The sequence below is a fragment of the Humulus lupulus genome, chromosome 2 (assembly GCF_963169125.1).
Source record: "Humulus lupulus chromosome 2, drHumLupu1.1, whole genome shotgun sequence".
NCBI lineage: Eukaryota > Viridiplantae > Streptophyta > Magnoliopsida > Rosales > Cannabaceae > Humulus > Humulus lupulus.
This window is the reverse complement of record NC_084794.1, coordinates 224670379-224697325: the sequence shown is the minus strand read 5'-3', so window position 1 is coordinate 224697325 and position 26947 is coordinate 224670379. Positions and strand designations below refer to the sequence as shown.

The following is a 26947-nucleotide window of genomic DNA, read 5'->3' as shown; positions in this document are numbered from 1 at the left end:
AATCGTGGATTGATAACTGTTGTTATACGAGAACTCAATCAATGGTAGATACTTACTCCAAGATCCCTCAAAATCAATCACACACGCCCTAAGCATGTCCTCCAACACCTGGATCGTTCTCTCAGACTGTCCATCAGTCTGAGGATCAAAAGTTGTGCTAAACTTCAACTGGGTCCCCATAGCTCTCTGTAGAGCTCCCCAAAACTTAGAGGTAAAGATAGGATCTCGATCAGATACAATAGACTTTGGAACCCCATGGAGACGAACTATCTCCCTCACATATAACTCTGCATACTGTTCCACTGTATAGGTCAACTTCCCTGGCAGAAAATGAGCTGACTTGGTGTATCTGTCTACTATCACCTTCACCGAGTCACAAAGTCCCACTGTCCTGGGTAGTCCTCCCACAAAATCCATTGTGATGTCCTTCCACTTCCACTCTTGGATACCCAAAGGCTGAAGCAATCCCGCTGGCCGTTGATGCTCAGCCTTTACTTGCTGACATGTCAAACATCTAGACACATACTCTACCATATCCTTCTTCATCCCGGGCCACCAATATAATGTCTGTAGATCCTGATACATCTTCGTGGTACCCGGATGAAGCGAGTATGGCGTAGTGTGAGACTCATCCAGTATCTCTCGTCTGCTCCCCTCATCTGTCGGAACAGAAATCCGTCCCTGATATCGAAGTATACCAGTCTCAGAAGAAAAATAATCCTTAGCGGACCCAGCTAGGACATGCTGCCTAACATCTTGCAACTGTGCATCCACCAATTGTCCCTCCTTAATCGTCTCTAGCAGGGTCGACTGCAAGGTAATATTAGCTAACTGGCCCACCACCAATTCTATCTTTGCCCTGGCCATCTCATCAGCTAATTCTCTCGAGATCTGGGTGGAACTATACAATTGTCCTGGACCCCTCCTACTCAACGCATCTGCCACTACATTGGCCTTCCCTGGGTGGTAAAGGATATCGCAATCATAATCCTTAACCAGCTCCAACTAGCATCTCTGTCTCATGTTCAGATCCTTCTGAGTGAAGAAATATTTCAAACTCTTGTGGTCAGTGTATATCTCGCACTTCTCCCCATACAGATAATGCCGCCAAACCTTCAGTGCGAATACCACTGCCGCCAGCTCCAAATCATGAGTAGGATATCGCTGCTCATACTCCTTCAGCTGTCGCAATGCATAGGCTATAAACTTCTAATTCTGCATCAGCACGCAACCTAAACCCATCCTTGATGCATCACAGTAAACAACAAACTTTCCTTCCTCCGAAGGAAGACTCAGCACAGGTGCAGAGATAAGTCGTCGCTTCAATTCTTGAAAACTGTTCTCACACCTCTCTGACCAAACAAACCTCTGATTCTTTCTTGTCAACTCTGTCATGGGTGAAGCGATCTTTGATAATCCCTCCACAAACCGCCAATAATAACCTGCCAACCCAAGGAAACTCCGCACCTCCGAGGCGTTCCTTGGCCTCGGCCAATCTCTTACTGCTTCCACCTTGGACGGATCCACCTTAATCCCTTCTACACCGACTATATGCCTAAGTAAAGTCACCTCTAGCAACCAAAACTCATACTTCTTAAGCTTGGCGTACAGTTGATGCTCCCTTAACCTCTGTAAAACCTGTCGAAGATGCTGCTCATGCTCTGCCTCTCAACTGGAGTATAATAGAATGTCGTCGATGAAAACAATGACGAACTGATATAAGAAGTCCCTGAATACCCTGTTCATTAAATCCATAAAAGTTGCAGGGTCATTGGTCAAACCAAAAGTCATAACCAAGAACTCACAGTGCCCATATCGCGTTCGGAAGGCCATCTTCGGTATATCCTCATCTTTGATCCTCAGCTGGTGATAACCAGATCATAGATCTATCTTTGAGAACACCATTTTTCCCTGCAGCTGATCGAACAAGTCATCAATCCTTGGTAGAGGGTACTTATTCTTTATAGCCAAATTGTTCAATTCTCGGTAATCTATACACATCTTCAATGTCCCGTACTTCTTCTTAACAAATAACATTGGAGCGCCCCATGGTGAGTAACTAGGTATGATGAATCCCAAATCTAGAAGCTCCTACAACTGTATCTTTAGTTCCTTCAACTCAGTTGGTGCCATTCTATATGGTTTCCTTGATACTGGCTCTGTCCCCAGAGCTAACTCAATCTCAAACTGAATCTCCCTACGCGTCGGCAACCCTGGTAGATCCTCAGGGAATACGTCTAAAATCTCACACACCAATCTGGTCTCTCCCGGCCCTGCTAGCATAACCCTAGTGGTATCCACTACACTGGCCAGAAAACCTATGCATCCCCCCTACAACAAATCTCTGGCTCTCAATGCTGAAATCATGGGTACGCGGGATCCAGATACCGCACCTACAAAGACAAAAGGATCTTCGCCCTCAGGCTCAAAAGTCACCATCTTCTTCCTGCAGTCAATAGTAGCCCCATATCTGACCAACCAGTCCATCCCTAAGATCATATCAAAATCCTCCATGTCTAACTCAATCAGATCTACCGAAAGCTCCGTACTATCAACCATCACTGGCAGTGCCCTAATCCATCTCCTAGAAATTACCAGTTCCCCTGTAGGCATTAAAGTCCCAAACCCTGCAGTCCGATATTCACTAGGTCTACACAATCTATCAATCACTTTACTAGAAACAAAGGAATGTGTAGCACTAGAATCAATCAATACAGTAAAAGGAGAACCAGCGCTAGAAAGCTGACCTGTCACTACCGAAGGACTAGCCTCAGCCTCAGCCTCTGCCTGCGTCAAAGTGAATACTCGAGCAGGAGTCAAGCTATCCACTTTCTCTGCTTCACCTTTCTTCACTGTTGGGCAGTCTTTCCTGAGATGCCCCACTGTTCCGCACACAAAATAAGCTTTGGCCTGACATTCGCCCAAGTGACGCCTTTTACACCTTGGGCACTCTAGATAGGTTTTCCACGCCTCGCCGCCACCCTGACAGCCACCCTGACCACCCTGACCCCTCCTATCAGGACCAACAGTGGTCAAATTGTTAGGAGTCTTTCTCTTGAAGTCACTGGGGCCTCCGCCCCTACCGGTCCCAGAATAAAGAGGCACCACTCTACGACCCTCATGCCTTATCGCACTTTCCCTCCAAATCTTGTTCTCCGCTTCCTCAGCGGTAAGAGCCTTCTCGACGGCCTGGGCATAAGTTGTTCCTCTAGGTACCGTTGTAATCCTAACATCCCGGGCTATCATAGCATTAAGCCCCTTGATAAATCTATCCTGCCTAGCAACATTAGTGGGCATAAGATCTGGTGCAAACTTCACAAGCCTGTCAAATTTTAGGGTATATTCTGTAACAGTCATATTTCCCTGCACCAAACCCACAAACCCATTAACTTTTGCTGTCCTGACGGCAACATTATAGTATTTCTAACTAAACAAGTCTCTGAGGCCTTCCCAACTCAGAGTAGTGACATCCCTGGTCTGTGAAGCCACCTCCCACCAGATGTGGGCATCCTCTCACAACATATACATGGCACAGGCCACTCTTTCATGTCCCTCTATCCTCATAAAATCTAGGATAGTAGTAATCATAGTCAACCATTGCTCGACCTTCAATGGATCAGGTCCCCCCTCAAAGATTGGAGGTTGTTGCTTCCTGAACCGCTCATATAACGGCCCCCACCTGTTTCCAACCACTCCTGTTCGTACAACCGATACCACTGCAGGTGGTACAATAAGGGCAGCACTCCCTGATGGAGCCTGCTGACGCAATAGACGAATCTGTTCATCTTGGCTCTGTAATCGAGCTTGCATATCTGCCATGAGTTGCTGCCAGTTCTCAGGGAATGGCAGGGGAATCTTGCCCTTGTCATCACTCTCGGTCCCAGACCTAATGCCGGCTAGTCGCGTAGATTTTCTTGGACGCATAGCTATCCAAGTCAATCTGCAATCAACGACTCGCCAGTCAGACCATGATGACAGGGTAAAAGCTTCCCCAAAATCCATCAAAGGAACATAACCAACCACAAACATTCAAAATATAGGCATTCGTCCACATGCACTGGCTATTGATAAGCATGCCCCAACATTATCACACCACATCTAAGATAAAAGCATTCACCAATTCACAATATACAGTTAATCATTCAAATATTCATTTACATGCACTACGATGCTGATAAGCATGCCTTAATATTTTCATACAGCAGTCAAGGGCCAGGCCCTATCAGTATCTCATGCTTTCTATTAATCCAATAAATAACAACATTCATAGCTCATTTTAGGCATATAAGCATATAAGCACATATACACATTACCAAACCCTGAATCGAGCTTGTCTCTAGCCGCGAATATACATGTCCAGCCGGTCTTCAGGAACCCTTAAACCTAGACGGCTCTGATACCAAGTTGTAACGCCCTGGATAGCTAGACCACTACACTGTGTACTTATAAAGGTGTAGGACTTGCTAAGCAAGTCATTTAATTAAAAATGTGTTTCTAACCATGAATGAGCTAGGGTTAAAATGGGTTTTGGTCTCAAAAGATACAATTTATATAATTAAATAGTTTTACACATGGGATCCCAAAAAGAAACAGTGTTTAAAATTTGGTTTATAGAATCTCCAAAATACAGACAACCATTAGCCATTCTAAGGCAAAACAGACATTTCTGGTTCCCCCGTTCCTGCCTTCCCCTCAACCGTGGCTGCTGAGCACCTGGTCATGTACATTCAGCTCGCAGAGCTCTCCTAGTTAGCGCTGATCGAGTTTTCCCTTGCCTTTACCAGCACCACGTAGCACCCGTGAGCGAAGGCCCAGCAAGAAAACATAATCTGCATCACAAAAAACAATAACAGATGAATAATCCTTTAAACATGATCAAACACTCAATACTTATATTACCCACATAGCACGTATTCAGAATCAAAGATGCAACTAAGCATTAATAATAATAAAGTTATATGATAATCAAGGCCGACAACTTAGGTCGCACCCTCTGTTTACCCCACTGACTCCGGCCCGCTTAAACCGAGCTCAGTGCATAATAAGTTGTCCTGGGCTACCAGTGGCCGAGCCGTGCCCTTTGCGCTAGTTTAACCTTGCCACTCTTAGGCCATTGGTTTACTATTTACATGGCATAATACCATCCTTTCAAAACATACATATTAGGGAACCCTTAGTCCCATTACAAAGACACAACCGGGTGCAGTTTTCTTACCTTTAATTTCTATGTTCACTGACTACGAGCGACGTCCCTCGAGCACGATCCATTTCCCGAGCCCTAACTTTAACACCTAGTCACAACCAAGGTAATGGATTCCGTTAATATTCAAATAAAGGTTTCCAGGTACAATGCTAGTTTCCGGGACATCGAATTCCACCAAACACGGTGGTGAAATCGATCCCAAGCTCCCTAGGTTAGATTCCCGCGCTTAAAATCCCCAAAAGATCAAGAATGCACCCAAGGGTTGCGGCCCTTGAAACCTAGCCACGGCCCGCCCCTTAAACAGAACCCAAGCCCCCCAGTGGACATACACGCGCCGCTGCCCTTCCCTGTGGCGCCACGGCGCTCCCTTTTGGCCGAGCCTCCTTGGCTTTCTTGCTTCGTAATGCCGCAACACTCTACAATAGAGACGCGGCCCTACCCTTCGTGCCCAGAAAATCCACCATTTCTAGCATCCTAACTCAAAACCCATTAATCACAAAACTTTTAACATGATTCTAACAACATAATCCAACAGAAATCCAGCTTAAAAACCTACTAAAATTCCATTTTGATTCCATAAACCCAACAGCTGAAAACACCAAAAACCAGTCATGGAAACTCATATTTAACCTCTAAATTACGAGTTGAAGCTTACCTTCTTTTCTGAACCACTTCCTTGACAACTTCTGAGCTAAAACCCAAGCTCTCGGCTTCAATTCAGCCCTTAAACATCAAAACCATAAACACCTTAATATTCAGCCAAAAAACTTAGAGTTCTAACACCCAAAAACAAAACTCAATTCTTACCTTGATCCTGGTTAAGTGTCCCTTAATCAGAACTAGGCTAATCCTTCATAAATTCAGCTCAAACACAGAATTCCCAGTTGATTTTTCCTTAGGAATCTGTAGTTCCTTAAGACATAAAAGAGTGAGAAGAGGTGAAGAGAGAATATGGGTCAGTTTGGGTCTTTTGTTCTACTACTTTCTGATTATTTAGTCTAATCTTAGCTAATTAGATCAATCCCGAGGCTCGGGGTACTGGAAGCGTCCCCGAGGGCAAAACGATAAAATTCCACAATATTCCTACCTAAGCTTCCTGACCTCAAATATGTCTCCATATATTTATTTCCATACCCCGATAGTCTAAATAACCACCCGATACCTGAAATACCCCTGGCTTGTCCAAAGTCAAATATTAAGCCCTGTTGTGACTTCCTGCTAACTGGCTCCCTAGGGTCGCCTCAAGTTGCACGCTGCAGACCTACCCACATAATAATGTGGTTCCCACAGATATAGCATTTAACAACATTTAAATTCATATAATCATGCAAGCATGCTTATCATATAATCATGCATTAAATCAATAAATTCACACATAATCCAATTATGCCTTCCCAGCGCACTAATCAAGGCCCTTAAGCCATATTAGTGATTTTGGGTCGTTACACTTTCCTTTACTCTCCTCCATATCCTGGACCTCCGAAGATCGTTCTTACTTCTCCTTGTACTTCGAGGCTCTTTCTCGGGCTCGTTGTGAGGTCAGTCTATCCTCTGGTCTTTGGTTTTCCCTTCTGACATATCTGCCCAGGTGCCCTCTGTGTATGAGCTCCTCAATTTTCATTTTTAAATAGATACACTCCGCTGTGGTATGTCCAATAATCTTGTGGTATTGACAATACTTACTCGGGTCCCTTTTGAATCGGTCTTTTTTCATTGGCGAGGGTCTCTTGAAGGGAACCTGATTTTCATTCGTGAGGAAGATATGTTCCTTGGTATTTGTCATGTCTGTATAGAAGGTGTATGGTGTTTACCTGGGTGGGTTCACCTCTGCGTTTGTGTTTTCTCTAGTGGTCATCCCTTGGCCCTTCATACACTCTCTTCTTCTTTGCAACATTTGAGCCTTCATGGGCCGAGGGCTTGGAAAGGGGTTCACTTTTTCTTGCCTTAAGGTTCTCATGGACATCCTTGATGCGGATGTATTTTTGTGCTCTTTCATAGAAGTCGTCTAAGTCAGTGACCTCTCTTTTGAGCATATTGTTCCATAGCTTGCTGCTTGGGCGTACTCCGACGGTGATAGCCATTTTTAGTTCTCCATGTTGAATATATGAATATCACTTTTTAAGCTTTCACCTTCCACCTGCTTTACATTAGCAAGGCTGGTGCCCGACATGGTGTAATCGCGTAATGTGTTATGAAAATTATGTACTGCGCAAGTATATGCAATTGTAACAAGTAATAAAATAGTAAGTAGAGTATCGTTTTCACGAAGACTGTTACTAATTACCAAAAAGTAATCTTTGATACTAATTGATTGACAAATAATGAATTGTGAATTTATAAAACTAAAAGAATAAAACAATAAAATAGAACAATAGAGAAATTAATACTAAATATTAATTCAATGGATTATGAATTATGGTTATTAATTTCATCAACTTTCCACCTATGACTCTCTAATTGAATTTAAGAAATTCTATCTCTATTGGGATAGCGGATTACAATTGTAAATTATATTCTTACTAGGACTTATAATTCTCTACAATAACCAATCTCATGCATCTCTGTTGTAAACTAACATATTTCAGGCATTAAACATGTAATCCTTAGGCTACAAAAATCATACGGATACTCTAGTCCAATATAAATCAATGATTATTTGAAAATCATATAGATTATGTCAATGGTGATCAAGCATTAAACACAAGCCAAACAATTCACAATATTGATAAGAAATTCATAAAAGTTGTAAAAGATAATTATAAGGTTTCAAGAAGAATCCATTAACACCCTAAAAAGAAAATTAGTTCAGGCTAAACATAATTAAATCCATCAAACTAAAAATAAACATCACTACACAAGAAAGTAAAAGAAGAAGAAAAATAAGAAAATGATAGAACCAGTTAATCTCCAGGATTTTGCCTCCAAATAGTGTTCCTTCAGTCTCTCCTTCACGTCTCTCCTTCAGAAATTGTCATAATGTTGCTTAAATAGTAGTTTGTATTTTGAATGTGAAATTCCACTTTTACCCATGCTTAAAATACCCTAATATGCATTCTGACCCCTTAGGTGTCGCGGCCCACTAATGAAGCACCACGACCCATGTGCAGGAACCGAAGTCTGCCTTGTCTCTAACTCAACAAGCGCCGCAACTCAAATTCTCCAATCAATAGTGTCGCGGCTCTCAAAGGTAGCGTCGCGACCCTCGTTTTCCCAGAACCTTTACCTCTTTGTTTAATCATAGCGCTGCGGTGCAAATACTCAGTGTCACAACTCTAATGATTGATTTTCGCCAATTTACTTCTTTTCGGGGCCAAACATGGTCTTTTCATTAATTCTTCCATAAATCCTAACATATTAACAAAAAAAGGCAACAAAAGCGTCATGCTGCACAAACATAACTAAATAAGCTTGCAAATTCCCTAAAACAACTCTTTAAAACACCATAAAATCTACTATATCAAACTCCCTCAAACTTAAATTTTACTTATCCTTGAGTAAAACACTTGACACTTCTAAAACAACTCAACAAACATGAATCAAGTTATAACCTAACAAGCATCCACCTCATGAAAACCATGCAATACAAGCTCAGAATTTTCAACTACGCTTCACCCAGAATTTCAGTAAAATCAATTCAATAATCGACTTCAATCTTTGCTACACCAATCAACCTTAACCAATATATAACACACAATCATAATACCATATACATGTAAAATCTTTCGAATCATTCCATCAAAATCAAGTATTTCATATGCTTGCATAATTCATCAATCTCCCCTAATATGATCAAGAATCAAAATGACTTTTTAAGCTTATAACGAAAGGCTTAGGCTGGGGTAGATGAATAAAAAGTCATTTAGGCTCAACTATACCACAAGCATACAAATCAAACAAACCAATGTTTCTCAACATGAAACTCACAAACGATTCCCAAATTTCCCAAAATTTCATACTTTGAGAGAATTCTTACTCATGAAAACATTTTTTTTAATGATCTCTCCCAAACTTATTTCTTTATATTTTTATTTGGAGTGTAGTTCATTTTCAATACTTATCTTCTTCTCTCAATTTTTATTCTTCCATTGACACAAATTTCCAAATATAAACTCCATTACAAACCATCCCCCAGTCACTTTTCATATGCTCGTGGTATATCAAAATGAAAGTTAAATAACAAAGTTTCAATTGGGCTCGAAATAAGTATCAAACAACAAAAATATTCACATTAAGCTCAAAATTGGTAACTAAGGATTTAATATATTAAGGTTGGATTGAAAAGCTCAATCATTTCAAATAATTTCCTAAATCATCTTCCTAAGCATGCATCATTCCAATTTCAGCTCAATCAACAAATCCACAAACCCACTTAACATGCATATATTAAAGGATTGTAATAAAATTTATTAACTGTGACTTTCATGGTAATTAAAACTCATACCAAAGCTAATCACTAAATTAATTTCACCAAGCACACAAATTCACATAGTTCTAAAAACAACACTCACATCACATGGTTATAAGTATCATCGGCTTCAAAACAACTTGAATCATAATTATAAACAACTAAAACTAAAACAAAACCAAGTAATCTCTCCCCCAGCCTTAAATAACACATTGCCCCTAATGTGTGACAAAAAGAATAAGCAAAAAGGACGTACCAAATCACGCACCACATCAGTATGATGGTACTTTTTCTTTCTTTCTTTCTTTCTTTCTTGTAGGTGCGTCGTGGCTCTTGGGTCTCTCCGAAAATCCCTGGGCCTCTGACTTCTCAAAGGGCTGCAACCCTAATAGGGAGGCGTCGTGACTCAAAATCAATACTTGCAAATTTTTTATGTTTTTCAAGTTTTCACGAATTCCAAGGTTCATATTTACAATCTAAAGTCTAAAAGTCCAAAATTCTAAAGAAAAACTAGAACAACAAAAAAAATATTAACACTAAACAAAAAAAAATAATCGTCCAATTAAAATAGAAAAACAAAATACTAAAAAGAACATGGAATGCCTCCCAAACAACATTATCGTTAACGTCACTTAGCCGAATGTTGAATTCCTCTTCAATTTCCACTTGGATCAAGTTGACCCCTCACATCCTTGAGTGCCATAGTATCATGAGTGGAAGCTCGTTCTTGTTATTGTAAGTTGGTGAAACTTTACCTCGCTCATGTAACATTCGAATCTTCTCACTAAAGAACATTTTGAAACGATGACGCAATTTTTGCATACCACTTTTAACAATGGACCTTTGCTTAGAGAGTCCAACTTGTTCTCTCCTCTTTTTACCCCATCAACTCTATATTAAGTTGGAATTTTTGTTGCTTAAAAAACATTAAATGTTACCTCCACTTTTTGCACTCACATCTTCAACTCACCCTTTTTTTCATCGATTAATGCCCTACCAGTGGCCAAGAATGGCCTTCCAAGAATTATTGGAATATTTTCATCTTCCTCCATATGAAGAATAATAAAGTCTGTAGGAAAGATGAATTTTTCCACTTTCACCAATACATCCTCAATCACTCCACGAGGATGTTTAACTGAACGATCCGCCATTTGTAAAGACACGGTAGTAGGCTGAGCTTCTCCTAATTTCAACTTGCCAAGGATTGATAGAGGCATTAGATTCACACTAGCCCCTAAATCATATAAATCCTTTGTCATCACTTGGCCCCCTATAGAGCATAGGATATTGAAACTACGAGGATCTTTAAGCTTAGGAGGTAGCTTCTTTTGAAGTATCGTATTGCATTCCTCAGTAAGTGCCACTGTGTCATTGTCCCCTAATTTCCTTTTCTTTAACAAAATTTCTTTCATAAACTTCACATAACTTGGCATTTGTTCAAGTGCCTCAACAAACGGGATATTGGTGTGTAGCTTTCGAAAGATATCAAAAAATATAGAAAACTACTTATCAAGCTTATTCTTTTGAAGCCTTTGAGGATATGGAATCTTTATATGGTGATCTATGCTTATTTCTGGCTACTTCTCTACGTTCTCATTAACATTTGACCCACTCACTTCCTTCTCCTTTTCAACCACTTTTGGCTCTTTTAACTCCTTTCTACTCCTCAAAGATATTACATTGCACTACTCTTTTGAGTTTACCTCAGTAGTGCTTGGTAAGTTCCCTTGAGCATGGTTTCTCATCAAAGTAGCCAGCTGCCCTATTTGAGTCTCCAAACTTCTGATAGACGCCCTAGTTTCAGTCATAAAATGGTTCAGTACATCAGACTATGCTTCAGATTATTTCATTTGTATTACATGTTGCGGTCGTGGTTGTGGAGGTAGGAATTGTTGCTGATTTTGAGGGAAATGCTGTTGTGCGGCTTGGTTATTCATCCATGAGAAGTTAGGGTGATTCCTCCACCCTTGGTTATATGACATCGAAAAGGGGTTGTTGGTTGGCCTTTGAAAATTTCCTATGGCTTGGACTTGTTCAATAGGTATATTATTCATATCCATGACAGGACACTGATTTAATGGATGAGCACTCCCACATGCCCCACATAAACTTTGTACATGCATGGCTTGGGCTGACAGGTTGCTTTGTTGTAACTATTTCGTTAAGGCTGCCACTTGAGTTGTAAGTATAGAAATAGCATCCAATTAAATCATACAAGCCACCTTGTTTGTTTTTCCCCTCTCAGTTGACCATTGGTAGTTATTCATCGCAATCTCCTCTACTAGTTCATAAGCTTCATTAGCACTTTTGTTCATGAATGCACCTGTTGCTGCAGCATCTATTATGGTATGAGTAGTGCCATTCAACACATTATAAAAGTTGTGAACCAGCATTCACTTTTCTATACCATGATGCAGGCACTTCCTTAACAAATCTTTGAATCTCTCCCATGCATCATACAATGATTCCCCTTACGTCTGGTAGAAATTATTAATTTCCCCTCTCAACTTTGCAACTTTTGCTGGAGGGAAAAACTTTGCTAGGAACTTCTGGGCTAACTCCTCCCATGTTGTGATAGAAATGGCTTGTAGTGAAATTAGCCAACTCTTCGCTTCATCTCATAGGGAAAATGGGAATAATCTCAGTCTGATTGCATCATCACTCAGCCAATTCATCTTAAATGTTGCACATAGCTCTAGGAAATTGGCTATGTGCAAATTAGAATCTTCAGTAGGCAACCCCCCAAACTGAATAGTAGACTACCCCATTTATAATATTTCTGACTTGATCTCAAAATTACTCACAGCAATAGTGGGTTGTTTGATGCATGAATGCACTCCTGTGACAGTAGGAAGCACATAGTCTCTAAGCGTCCTTGGCCCTTGTTCCACTGAGACCTTTGCATTATTATTAACATTAGCAGCATTGTTTGTTGCAATTCCTTGATTCTCAGCCATGGAAAAGTCCATCCTTCTCTTTATCTTTCGGTTTTGTCTGCAAAAAATTTCAATTTCAAGATCTACCGGTATTAATTCCTTTTATCTACTTCGTCGCATATACAAATAATTCATGAAAACACAATACAGCCATAAACCGAATGAGCACTAAAATAAAAACAAATTTAGATTAAAAATAACCTATATTGATATTTATAATACAATCCCCAGCAACAGCGCCAAAAGCTTGTTGTGAAAATTATGTACTACGCAAGTATACACAATCGTAACAGTAATAAAATAGTAAGTAGAGTATCGTTCCCACGATGACTGTTACTAATTACAAAAAATTAATCTTTGATTCTAATTGATTGACAAATAATGAATTATGAATTTATAAAACTAAAGGAATAAAAAAATAGAGAACAAAATACTAAATATTAATTTAATGGATTAAGAATTAGGGTTATTAATTTCATCAACTTTCCAACTATGCCTCTCTAATGTGAACTTAAGAATTTCTATCTCTATTGTTATAGCGGATTACAATTGTAAATTATATTCCTACTAGGACATATAATTCTCTACAATAAGCAATCTCCTACATCTCAGTGGTAAACTAACATATTGCAAGCATTAAACATGTAAACCCCAGGCTACACAAACCATACAGGTACTCTCGTCCAATATAAATCTATGATTATTGGACTATAGCATATTTATCCTTCACTTCTCAGATCTCAGGTTAAAATCATTTATACTATGTAAATGGTGATCAAGCATTCACAACCATTAAACACAAGTAAACAATTCACAATATTGATAGGAAATTCATAAAAACTGCATTAGATTATCATAAGGTTTCAATAAGAATACATTAACACCCTAAAACAAAAATTAGTTCATGCTAAACATAATTAAATTCATAAAACTAAATATAAACACCAATACATGTGAAAGCAAAAGAAGAAGAAGAAGAAGAAGAAGAAGAAAGAATGATAGAACTAGTTGATCTCTAAGCTTTTTCCTCCACAGAGTGTTCCTTGAGTCTCTCTATCACATCTCTCCTATAGAAAGCGTCATAATTTTGCTTAAATAGTAGTTTGTGCTTTGAACATGCAATTCCACTTTTATCCATGCTTAAAATGCCCTAATTTACACACTGACTACAGTCCACTAATGAAGCGCCACGGCCCGTGTCCAGAAACTGAAGTCCGCCTCGTCTATGACTCAACAAGCGCAATGGCTCTAATGTTGGTGCACTAAGACTCATATTCTCCAATCAATAGTGTTGCAGCTCTCAAAGCTAGCGTCACAGTCCTCGTTTGCCCAGAACCTTCAGCTCTCTGTTTCATCATAGCTCTGCCGCTCTAATACTCAGCATCGCGACTCTAATGTCTAATTTTCGCCAATTTACTTCTTTTCGGAGCCAAACACGATATTTTCATCAATTCTTCCATAAATCTTGAAATATTAACAAACAAATACAACAAAAACATCATACTGCACACACATAACTAAATAAGCTTCCAAATTCTCTAAAACAACTCTATAAAACACCATAAAAACTACTCTATCATATTGCATGGTGTTGTTGGAGAAATTCATTAGAAATCTGCTGCCATAATCTGATGGTTCCTGGCCTTAGCGTCTTGAACCATTTGTATGCAGCTAACTTCAGCGTGACAGTGAAGCAATGGCACCTTACTCTGCTATTGATTCCCCTCAACTTCATCCAGTCGTTGAAGGCAACATAGTGGTACTTGGGGTCTGTAATGCCATCATAAGGGGTCACGTGAGGCTTTTTGAAGTTGGTTGGGAGTCGTTCAACTTGAATCTCCCTTGTAAAAGGTGAATCGTAGTAGAACTCATAAATGATAATAAGCCCCCCGGACGCTGTGACTATTTTGCTTCGAAGTCTCCTCATCTAAGTGTCTAGATCTTGCCTCCTTTTATTCAAGGAATCCCATAAATCTGAAGGTTATTCCTTTCCTTTCCCGTTGTCTTCCGGAGGGGGCATAGGGGGTGTTGTCCATACATTTGACCTTCTATTGAGATTCTCTCTTAGGTAAGGGAGTGTCTCCTTAAAGGTGACCTCAGCTTCATTTCGATGACCAGTGTCATCCTTCTACCTTTGCTCTCAAGGGCACTTCACTGGTGTAGTGCACCAAATTTTTTTTTTTTTAGTTTATTAAAATTTTTGTGTTTTATTTTATTTAAGTGTTAAGTGTGATAAATTTCTTTATTTAAATGTTCTTTAATTTATTAGTTGTTGTTTGTTTTATTTGATTGTTTGTTATTTTATTTAATTGTTAGAATTTTTTGTAGAATATTTTTGTGAAATTACTTGTTAAATGATGTATATTTATTTTTATTTTAAAATGTGATTATGTGATATTTTTTTGAATGCACTAAGGAGTATGGTTGGTAGTGATGCACCCTAGTGATTGAGTATGTGCATGTGCATGGTTGCATGGTGTGCATGCAATAGTTTTCTACACATTAATTTCCTTTTATTGGTTTATTTATTTTTATTTAATTAAGGGATTTAAAAAGAAAATAAAAAGAAAGGGAAATAAAGACTCTTGTGTTCACACAAGAAAAATATTGGGAAACATATGGTGAGGTGAAAGGATAGAGTTGTCATTTTTGAATTCCCGTAACCTTAGACCCAGCCTTAGTAAAATGGGTATTACATGGGCTGTCTATATCTGATTTAGACATAACTAGTACCGATAGAAAGCTAATGAAATTATCTACATTTTTTATGAAATATAAATTTTCCAAAAACGCAACTAAAACGGGTCAAAACCCAGCCCCAAGTCACAGGACCTTAGAGCTACGAAAATCACATTTTCCTTATTAGTGTTGAAATCCAAGGAAGGAAAGGGGGGTGGACAATTGCAGCTGCCTTTTTGGATAAATAAAAATGTATATATTTAATTAATTAGATTTTAGAATTAAATAAATTTATAAGAAATGAACTTTTATTATTTTAAAAAAATAAAAACCTAGACACTATAAATGAAACCTTAGAACCCTAGAGAGCATTTTTGCTCATCTCTTCTCTATACCACAGCCATCCATCTAGAGAGGGTAGAGAGAGAGGGAGGCGAGCTAGAGAGAGAGAAAGGAAGGCTGCTATATTTTTCTAGAGAAGAAGAAGAAAGGAAGAAGAAGAAAAGAAAGAGAAGGAGAAGGAGAAGAGGGTTTCGAACCCTAGGTAAGAATCCATCTACTAGTTTCACATATGTGCATTTGTATCTTCTCCTCTTCTCTAATCTAAGGATGATTTTGTGGTTTCTTTCTTTGGATGTATGGTGTTTGGAAATCCTCTATAGGTGACAAGGTTTTCTTGCTAGAGTTTATTGATTCAACAGTCAAGAGAGGTAATGGTTTTTCTTATCCTATATATTGGTTTTGATGGGTTTATCTTTGAGGTTGTTGATGGTGATGTTAATGGTTTGATTATTGTAGGATTGGTGATTATGATTGGTATTTTTAAGGGAATATGTTTTGTTTAAAAAAGGGCTCATGGGAATGATTGAGAAAATGGATTTGATGGGGTTTATATTTTATGTTTATATTGCTATGGTTATTTTAAATCATTGATTTATGTAAAATGGAAAAAAAATAATGATAGATGCATACTGGGTTTTATGTGAAGGTAGATGGGAATTTTGTGATGTTTTATGGTGGATCTTAAATGTTTAGGCCTACGGGTAAAAAGTTCAATCATGTGTATTTTCTTGTATGTTATGAAATAATAATGATTTTAAAAATATGATAAGATGTATGTTATTGCCATTGTTATTGTGTTTGTTGGATTTCATGTGTAGATTCAATGGAATAGAAAAATGGGATTTTATAAGATTGCATGTGAATATGTTAGTAATATTCTTATAATTATGTATATAATAAGAGCATGATGAGATTTTGGACATGTTTGATTTTATGTGAAATTTTTGAGATTAAAGATGAATTTCATGAGAAATTAAGCTTGCTGTTTTTTTTTTTTTTTTTTTGTAAATAATTGGGTATAAGTTTGATAAAAAAAAATGATTTGCATGTATAAGTAATGTCCTTGATGTTATGTTAATTTTATGAAATTAAAGAGGGTATTCTAAGTCACAATAAAATGATATTTTACTCAAATAAATACCTACAAAATTTTTATTGATTTTTTAGAAAAATGTGAGTTTTTAAATTGAATATAGTGATTTTTAAAGATAAAAATGGTTGCTGGAATTTTTGTAAAAAAATGTGAAGTGTGTTTCACTAAAATGAATTTAATGAGTTTTTGAAACAAAATTATTATCCTAAGTTATGGTAATATTAAAAATGGTATTTTAATATGGTATGAATGCATATTTTGATAAGTTATGATTTTTCTTTATTTTGATTGAGAAAAATATTTAGATTCAATTTATTTGTGATTTTTAAAGAAATTTAATAGTGGCTGAAAGTTTGGTTTAAATGATTAAAAATGATTATTTAATTGTCACATATGGATTTATGTTACATAAAACTAAGTCTTAAATAATTTAAATAAAATATATTTTTCCCACACTTAAAGATATATTTTTCTTACATCATTTATGCAACACAATTAACCAATGTTAAAATTTATTTTTCTAAAGAAACATATTAATCATAGGTATTTTAATTAATTCAAAGCTTTTTGTTACTTCTTTGTAATTTGAGAATAATAAAGGAAATTGTCACTTTTTTTTTAAGTTAAATCAAATTATTTTATAAAATAAAATAATATTATGAGAAATTTAATCAACCTAGAAATTTTAAGAAAAATAAAACATGTTATATGTCTATTAATTTTAAAATGATAAAAGTAAGAAATGTAGAATTATCGTTTTTAAAACGCATCAATTACGCAATGTTCCCACGTATGCATGTTACATGCAAATCCACTTTTACGTCCAAAATTATGTTTATTATTCAACTATGTGGTTTTTATAGAAAGATCATGCATGTAAAATAGGTAAAAATGAGCATTTTTCTTTTATGGCTTTATGTGTAGTTAATAATAATTGCATGTTATGTGCAAATATTATTATGTGTGCATGGCCCATGCACACATGAGTTGTATGGAAGGGCAAAATAGTAATTTTATGAACCTAAGAAATGTTGTTCTGGTTATGGTATAGACTCGTTGAGAGGTTGTGAAATTTCTTAGCTCGGACCTGAGGTAAGGAAGTTAGATAGATTCTATGATTTTATGCTATGAATGGTAAGATTGTTGTATGAATGAATTGTTATGAATTATGAATGCCATAATGTGATGATATGTTGGCTTGTATAAATATATTATGTTTATGGATGTTAGCGTGATGAACGCGACACATCAAACGAGTTACTAAGGATATAAAGACGTAACTCCTAGGGCGAACGCACCGAGGTTATTCAAGGACCAGAGACTCTTGTTTACCTCATAGGGTGACATGGACAACTAGCGGGCCATGCTCATCATGTATGCTGTATGAATGTGATATGATGATATGTTATGATTACGTTATGATATGCTATGATGATATGTTACGATTACGTTATGATATGCCATGATGATATGTTACGATTATGTTATGATGTGCTATGATGATATGTTACGATTACGTTATGATATGCAATGATGATATGTTACGATTATGTTATGATGTGTTATGATGATATGTTACGATTACGTTATGATATGCAATGATGATATGTTACGATAATGTTATGATATGCCATGATGTGTTAGATGAACGTTAGTGTTCGTATTTGTTGTATCCTTACTTGCTTATTGTTTGTACTTCCTTACTGGGCTTTTAGCTCACCCCCTTACTTTCCCTTCCAGGTAGCAAATAGGTTTTCTCTGTGGCACGCGTGGTGACGTGAGGAGTTCTATCGTTGTAGGGTGTATGGCGTGGGTTATCCTATGGACGGAATAGACGATCACTTTAGGACGCCATTTTAAATATGTTATGTTTTAAGAGACTTTCTAAATTATCAGTGGGACTTAATTATTTAATATTGTTTCTTTTGAACTTTGCAAAAAACTCATATTTTCTTTTAAACTAATGGGCCCAACTTGCATTGTTTTAAGCAAGTCCCCACTGAGACCTTTATAAAAAGTGGTTTTCTTTATGGACCAACGATATGTGAATGTTTTAATAAGTACTAGTCTAGGGCGTTCTTTACAAATGGTATCAGAGACGGTCGTCCATGTTTCCAAGGACCCCCCATACACGCTAAAGACGGGAAAATCTCACCTCACCGCGTCATAAGTACTTGCTCTAAATGTTATCTATATTATTCCTACTTTTAAATTTTGTAGATTTGTAATTGCTGTGTAGAATGTATGCCTCTAGAAATTTGGACTTCTAGAATGAAACTTCTCCATGTGATCAGTGGGATCTCAAGGGTTCTTATAAATGATGTAAGCGACGGAGATGAGTTGATATCAACTTCCCAAAAGATGTTTGTTGTAAATGAACGTATTTAATGGATGAGATGCATCATAGGAAATCGCAAGTATGACACTATCACGTTTAAAGTAAAGTGAAGAATGGATTACGTCAATTATAATATAACTAGACACTATCAAGATCAAAGGACACATATGCTTTGCGACATGATTGTTAATAAAGACATAGGTTAGGGAGCTTACTCCACGGCATTATCTTGCGAGGTGATGTTGTTAACTAGATAGATACGTGCAGTAGCAGAGGAGCACATAAGGTGGACATGCCACAACATTTGGTAGCAAACATCATTAAAATCCTCGATGGAGTAAATGGAGACTAAGGAGGCGGAGAGGCGAGCAAATCCATGATAACATAGTTCAACATAGAGGACAATGTCAAGCTACGAATTAACGAAACAATGAGGATAAGTAATGAGCTGCGACATGACAAAAATAATACAAAGGCTACTAGCACGGACTAAGAATTTCCAGGGACAACAAGATAGTTAGCAATCCTAAAGATGGATTTGGTGGGACATGGTTAAGCAGACACAAACTTTAGACACCATGGCCTAGGCTGACTTTGTATAAGTTGTCAGCAAAAAGTACTTCAAAGATATAATACTAGTAGCTAGAGCTAATGAGTTTTGACACTTACACAAGGTAGTCCTCCAGTCACAAAGTATGCCTAGAAGTTTGATAAATTGGCAAGGTTTACATCTGAAATAGTCTCAACAAAGGGCGTGAGAGTTCAAGGATTCTTAAGGGAACTAAAGCCTATGATAGTTAAGGACATCAAAATGACTTGTACAGAGCTAGTTAGCTATGCTGAGATTCTGGACAAAGCTTTAGACACTGAGTATATGAAGAGTTCTATATGAAAGTACGATACTGCAAGGAAAGAGGCCAATAAGAGTAAGATCTTTCAAGATAGTAACAAGAGGAGGCGTAATAGGGACAAAGTAGTGGCACTGACAAAAGGCCCAAGGTCACATCTCCCAATGGAAATCACAACAACCACAACAGTCACAATAATGATAAAATCGTGGGAATCATCGAAGCAATTAAGTTGAGCACCCCAGCTGTCCTAAATGCTTGAGACGTCATACGGGAAAATGTCAAGACGACACCAACAAATGTAAAAGTGCAGTCAGGCAAGACATCTGAGAAAAGATTGTCCACAATAGAAAGCGGGACAGGATAGTAACAGCAACCTAGTGCCAGCAAGTTTTTGCTTTAACCTAGAATGAAGCAGCCAACAGCAACACCTTTAGTACATTGTTGACATCGGGAGATATGATGTTGTCAACTAAGTGGTTACCGTCAAACACCTGTAACAGTAAAAGGCAGAAAGTGCCCAGCAGATCTCATAGAACTGGGTATACCAGATTATGATGTCATACTCGTCATGGATTAGTTATCCAAACATGGGGCTACGATAAACTGTCGGAAGAAGACCGTGGAGTTCAAACCAAAGGAAGGAGAGGTATTTTCCTTTAAGGGAGAAGTAGTGAGTTTTAGAACACCCATAATATATGCGCTGGAAGCACGGCATATGATGCAACATGGTTGTTCGGCATACCTCGCTAGTGTGGTGAACAAATCCAAGGAGTCTGAACTGAAACCGGAAAATGTGCATATTGTTTGTGAGTTTCTGGAGGTATTTCCCGAAGAATTACCAAGACTACCCCCGGACAGAGAAATCGAGTTTATAATCAAGGTTGCACCAGAAACAACACCGATCTCTAAAGCACCCTAATGAATGTCGCCTGCAGAGTTAAAGGAACTTAAGAACCAGCTACAAGAGTTGTTGGATAAGGGGTTCATAAGACCTAGCTATTCGCCATGGGGAGCACCAGTCTTATTTGTGAAAAAGAAGGACGGGAGTATGAGAATGTGCATTGATTACCGAGAACTCAATAAGGTCACCATTAAGAATAAGTATCCTTTGCCTAGGATAGACGACCTTTTTGATCAGCTACAAGGGGCTTTAGTGTTCTCGAAGATTGATCTGCGATCTGGGTACCATCAGTTGAAAGTGAAAGAGGGAGACATTCCAAAAACGGCCTTCAGAACTCGCTATGGGCACTATGAATTCTTGGTGATGTCCTTTGGACTCACCAATGCCCCAGCAACCTTTATGGATATGATGAATAGGGTATTTAAGGATTTCTTAGACAAGTTCGTAGTAGTGTTCATTGATGATATCCTCATCTACTCAAAGACCAAGGAGGAGCACGAAGAGCATTTGAGATTGACTTTGAACAGATTACGGGAACATCGGTTATACGCCAAGTTCTCTAAATGCGAGTTTTGGCTGGAACGGGTAACCTTCTTAGGGCACATAGTCTCTAAGGATGGGATTGCAGTAGATCCATCGAAGATCGAGGCCATTAGAGACTGGCCCCAGCCAAAGAATGCCTCAGAAGTACGGAGTTTCTTAGGGTTGGCGGGTTATTATAGGAAGTTTGTCGAGGATTTCTCAAAGATCGCTACCCCGTTGACCAACTTAACCCGGAAACATCAGAAGCTCGCATGGACAGAAAAATGTGAAGAGAGTTTTCAGACCATGAAGGATAAGTTGATTTTCGCGCCTATCCTTTGTGTTCCCACTGAGGGCGGAAAATTTGTGGTGTACTGTGATGCATCAAAGAACGGCTTGGGATGTGTGTTGATGCAAGAAGGGAAGGTGGTAGCTTATGCTTCTAGACAACTCAAGGATTATGAGCAGCGGTGTCCCACTCATGACCTTGAATTGGCAGTTGTAGTGTTTGCACTCAAGATATGGAGACATCGCCTGTACAAAAATAAGTGTGAGATATACACCGACCACAAAAGTCTAAAATACTTTTTCACACAAAAGGAACTGAACATGAGGCAGCGAAGGTGGCTGGAATTAGCAAAGGACTACGACTGTGAGATTCTATAACACCGAGGCAAGGCCAACATGGTTGCAGATGCTTTGAGCAGGTAGGGACATGGGAGTGTCTCAGCGCTGCATACAATAGAGATACCTCTTCAGAAAGAGATCATAAATGCCGGCATCAAAATTGTGATGGGAAGTTTGGCGAACCTCACATTGCAATCCTCTTTACTAGAACAAATCCGAGAAGGACAGAAATTGGATGAAGCCTTGGTGAAACAAGAGGCTTTGGTACAAGAAGGTGGCAGCAGCGATTTCACGATGTCTAATGGTGGGTTGCTAAGGTACAAGGATAGGATTTGTGTGCCTGACAATGTTGAAATTAAGAAAAGTATTATGAAAGAAGCGCACACAACGCCTTATTCCTTGCACCCAGAGTCCACGAAAATGTACCAAGACCTTAAGGCATTATATTGGTGGCATGGAATGAAGAGGGACATTGTTGAGTTTGTTTCTAGATGTTTGACATGCCAGCAAGTCAAAGCGGAACACCAGAGGCCAGCAGGGTTGCTTCAATCGCTCTACATTCCTGAATGGAAATGGGAGGATATCACGATGGATTTTGTGGTAGGGTTGCCTAGAACCACCAAGCAGCACAGCTCAGTGTGGGTGATAGTAGAAAGACTCTCTAAGTCTCCCCATTTTCTGCCAGTGAAGACCACATACTCAATGGATCAGTATGCTGACTTGTATGTTAGTGAGATAGTGAGACTTCATGGGGTGCCAAAGTCGATAATTTCTGATCGAGGGTCAGTTTTCACATCGAACTTTTGGAAAGGGCTACAGAGAGCTATGGGATCGAGACTAAATTTTAGCACTGCATTTCATCCTCAGACCGATGGCCAGTCTGAGAGGACCATTCAGATTTTAGAGGACATGTTGAGGTGCTGTGCTTTGGACTTTTCAGAGTCTTGGAACCGATATCTACCTCTAATGGAGTTCTCGTACAATAACAGTTACCAATCTACCATAGGGATGGCTCCCTATGAGATGCTTTATGGGCGTAAATGTAGATCTCCTTTGCACTGGGATGAAGTTGGGGAGAAGCAGATTTTAGGGCCTGAAGCAGTTAGGGAAGCCAATGAGGCGATAGAAAAGATTCGCCAAAGGATGCTTACTGCGCAAAGTAGACAAAAGAGCTACGCTGACCTCAAGAGAAGGGACATCGAGTTTTCAGTGGGTGAGTTTGTTTTCTTAAAAGTCTCGCCGATGAAAGGTGTGATGTGTTTTGGAAAGAAAGGGAAGTTAAGCCCTAGATATATTGGTCCATTTGAGATATTGGACATAGTAGGGCAAGTTGTGTACCGTTTGGCACTGCCCCCAGTATTAGCTGAAACGCATAACGTCTTTCACATCTCGATGTTGCGTAAGTATGTGTCAGACCCCACTCATGTTTTGAGTTACGAGCCATTACAACTGAAGCAGGACCTGAGTTATGATGAATAGCCTGAGCGCATTATAGAAAAGGGAATCAAGGAATTAAGATCCAAAATGATTCCACTAGTTAAGGACCTGTGGAAGAATAGTGCGGAACGAGAAGCAACATGGGAATTGGAGGAAGACATGAAAGCAAGACACCCTGAATTATTTGGTAAGAAAGAATTTCGGGACGAAATTCCTTTTAAGGAGGGTATATTGTAGTGCACCAATTTTTTTTTTTTTAGTTTATTAAAATTTTTGTGTTTAATTTTATTTAAGTGTTAAGTGTGATAAATTATTTTTGAAATTCCGTTTTTAGTAATTACCAAATTAATTAAACCAAGTAAATTAATTAAAGTGCGAAATGGTAATAAACTGTTTACACAGATTACAGTTCTGTCGGGACAGAAACCAAACTTGTCTCGACAGAAACTGAACACAATAAAAAGACAGTGCAAAACAATAAAGAACACAACGAATTTTTACAAGGTTCAGAAACCTTTTCGGATAACCTACTCCTTGGGGCCACGCCCAGAGAATAAAACCAATTAATAAAGAATCACAAGTACAAAAACATTGACTTAAACAAAACAAGACTCCCTCTTTAGATTTGCCGCAACTTGTTGTACTTCTCTTCACTAATCTGATCTTGATTGAAACGCTCAACCACTTGAACTCCCTTCAATGGCCAGCGAGTGCTTGCATCCTCCCGATGCAAGGCTTGTAAAAATCTTCTCCCGAAGACTATAAACGTTGTGTTCAAATTACAATGTGTATTCACTCATGAACATGGTATAAACTCACCACTAAAAACTAAACACACATAATTCTACAAGATCACATGAATACTTATGATCTTGAATACAAAGAGGAACTCTCACAAATATTACAATAAAGCTCACGAATAATGCACCAAAGAGTTCGCTTTTCTCACTGCCTTTAGAGCCCTATTTATGGAGTCTTTTTCGTGCTCACAAAGGCAGAGAAAGAATTCTTCTAATAAAGGCAAGAATCACAATAGTTATTCTTGATTGATGAAGAGTTGCCTTTTTTAGAAAATGTTGATCCGACAGATGCAATGTCGGTGGGGACAGCTCAGACCTGTGTCGGATCATATTTTTTAACAAGAGAGTCAAGTTCTTCATTTCTTTTCTTGAGAACTTTGTTATTGTTTTCCATCAAACGATTATCTTAACATACTTTCAACCATTGATCATACATGTTTTTGTATGATTCTTTCAAAGAATCCTCATCCAAATCAGATTCATTCGAATCACCATGGGAACCCTCATCTGTTGAAATAGAATTATTTAAACAAACAAGGTTCTCATTCACCTGCACAGAAAGAGGTAAGCAAGAAAAAACAGAAGTTAAGGCAAGATTAGAATTTTCTTCCTCATCACTACTTTCAGAGTCTTCGTCACTCCAAGTGACTGCCATGACCTTCTTATTTTCTTTAAGGTATTGGCACATTCATCTTGAATATGTTCAAAACCTTCACACTCCCTGCATTGAATACATTTTTTATTAGTAGATTCAAAAGGTTTTGAAAAATTATTACCTTTGGAGGATTTAGACATGTTTTTCTTGTTACCAATCTTTTTCATAAACTTCTTAAATTTTTTCGATAACAAGATCATTTCATCATCATCTTCCTCATCTGAGCTTTCCATTTTCTCTTTGGAAGATTTCAAGGCAATCGATTTCTCCTTCACAGCAATTGGTTTCTCTTGGCGAATCTTTTGATTAAGTTCAAAAGTTCGAAGAGATCCCATCAATTCCTCAACTTTCAAGGTGTCAAGGTTCTTTACCTCCTCAATGGCTGTGATCTTGGATTGAAACCTGTCAGGAAGAGATCTAACAATTTTCCTAACCAAAACAGACTCAGACAACTTTTCTCCTAAAGCAAAATATTCATTAGCAATGTCAGACAATTCTTCATAAAACTCAGTGAGGGTTTCGTTTTCAGACATGCGAAGGTTTTCAAATCTTGTGGTCAACATTACAAGCCTAGATCGCTTAACATCAGTGGTTCCTTCAAATTGAGTTTGAAGGATTTCCCAAGCATCTTTGGCAGACTCACAAGATGAAATCGATTTTATATAACTCTCACCAACACCATTAAAAATTGCATGTAAAGCTTTATTATTATAAATTGACAATTTATCTTCTTCATTAGACCATTCAAGTTCAGATTTCACCTATGTCTTACCGGATTTCAAATCTTTCTCGACAGGTGGTGTCCAACCGGTCAATATTGATCTCCAAGCCCTTTCATCAAGGGATTTGATAAAAGCTTTCATCCTTACTTTCCAGTATGGATAATTTGTATCATTCAACAATGGAGGGCGAGTTATAGATCCACCTTCTACAAAGATAGACATTTCACAAGGCACAAAACAAACGGAAAAATACAAGATTTCACTAAGAGTTTAGTGACCCGCTTTGATACCAATTGAAATTCCATTTTTAGTAATTACCAAATTAATTAAACCAAGTATATTAATTAAAGTGCGGAATGGTAATTAATTGTTTACACAGATTACAGTTCTGTCGGGACAGAAACCAAACTTGTCTCGACAGAAACTGAACATAATAAAAAGACAGTGCAAAACAATAAAGAACACAACGAATTTTTACAAGGTTCAGAAACCCTTTCGGATAACCTACTCCTTGGGGCCACGCCCAGAGAATAAAACCAATTAATAAAGAATCACAAGTACAGAAACATTGACTTAAACAAAACAAGACTCCCTCTTGAGATTTGCCGCAACTTGTTGTACTTCTCTTCACTAATCTGATCTTGATTGAAATGCTCAACCACTTGAACTCCCTTCAATGGCCAGCGAGTGCTTGCATCCTCCCGACGCAGGGCTTGTAAAAATCTTCTCCCGAAGACTATAAACGTTGTGTTCAAATTACAATGTGTATTCACTCATGAACATGGTATAAACTCACCACTAAAAACTGAACACACATAATTCTACAAGATCACATGAATACTTATGATCTTGAATACAAAGAGGAACTCTCACAAATATTACAATAAAGCTCACGAATAATGCACCAAAGAGTTCACTTTTCTCACTGCCTTTAGAGCCCTATTTATGGAGTCTTTTTCGTGCTCACAAAGGCAGAGAAAGAATTCTTTTAATAAAGGCAAGAATCACAATAGTTATTCTTGATTGATGAAGAGTTGCCTTTTTTAGAAAATGTTGATCCGACAGATGCAATGTCGGTGGGGACAGCTCAGACCTGTGTCGGATCAAAACAAGCTCAAAAAGGAAACAGTAATTAATGACATTAAGAACCAGTTTCCTGATTGCAATCCTTGAGCTGCACGAAAATATATCAGCAAATAATCCAAAAATAACTTTGGGTAAGTACCGAATATTTGCAATAAACTTTGTTTCCTATATAAACAAAATGAGACAATATATGCTAAATAAGGAAGCATATTATTGACCAAAAATCACACAAAAGGAAAGAGGGTTTCCGAAAATTGGAATAAAGGAAACCAAATATTTCCAAACAAATCCGAAAAATATAATAAAGGAAAACAACTATTTCCGAAAATTATAATAAAAGGAATACAAAT

The 26947-nt window shown here is 38.1% G+C and overlaps 1 non-coding gene across 1 annotated transcript; it reads left to right on the top strand.

Annotated features, from left to right (window-relative positions):
* The first annotated feature begins 12011 nt into the window (after window positions 1–12011).
* On the top strand, window positions 12012–12118 carry LOC133820644 (small nucleolar RNA R71). Its single transcript, XR_009887048.1, has one exon. It is a non-coding gene; the product is annotated as a small nucleolar RNA R71 (small nucleolar RNA).
* Window positions 12119–26947: the final 14829 nt, after the last annotated feature.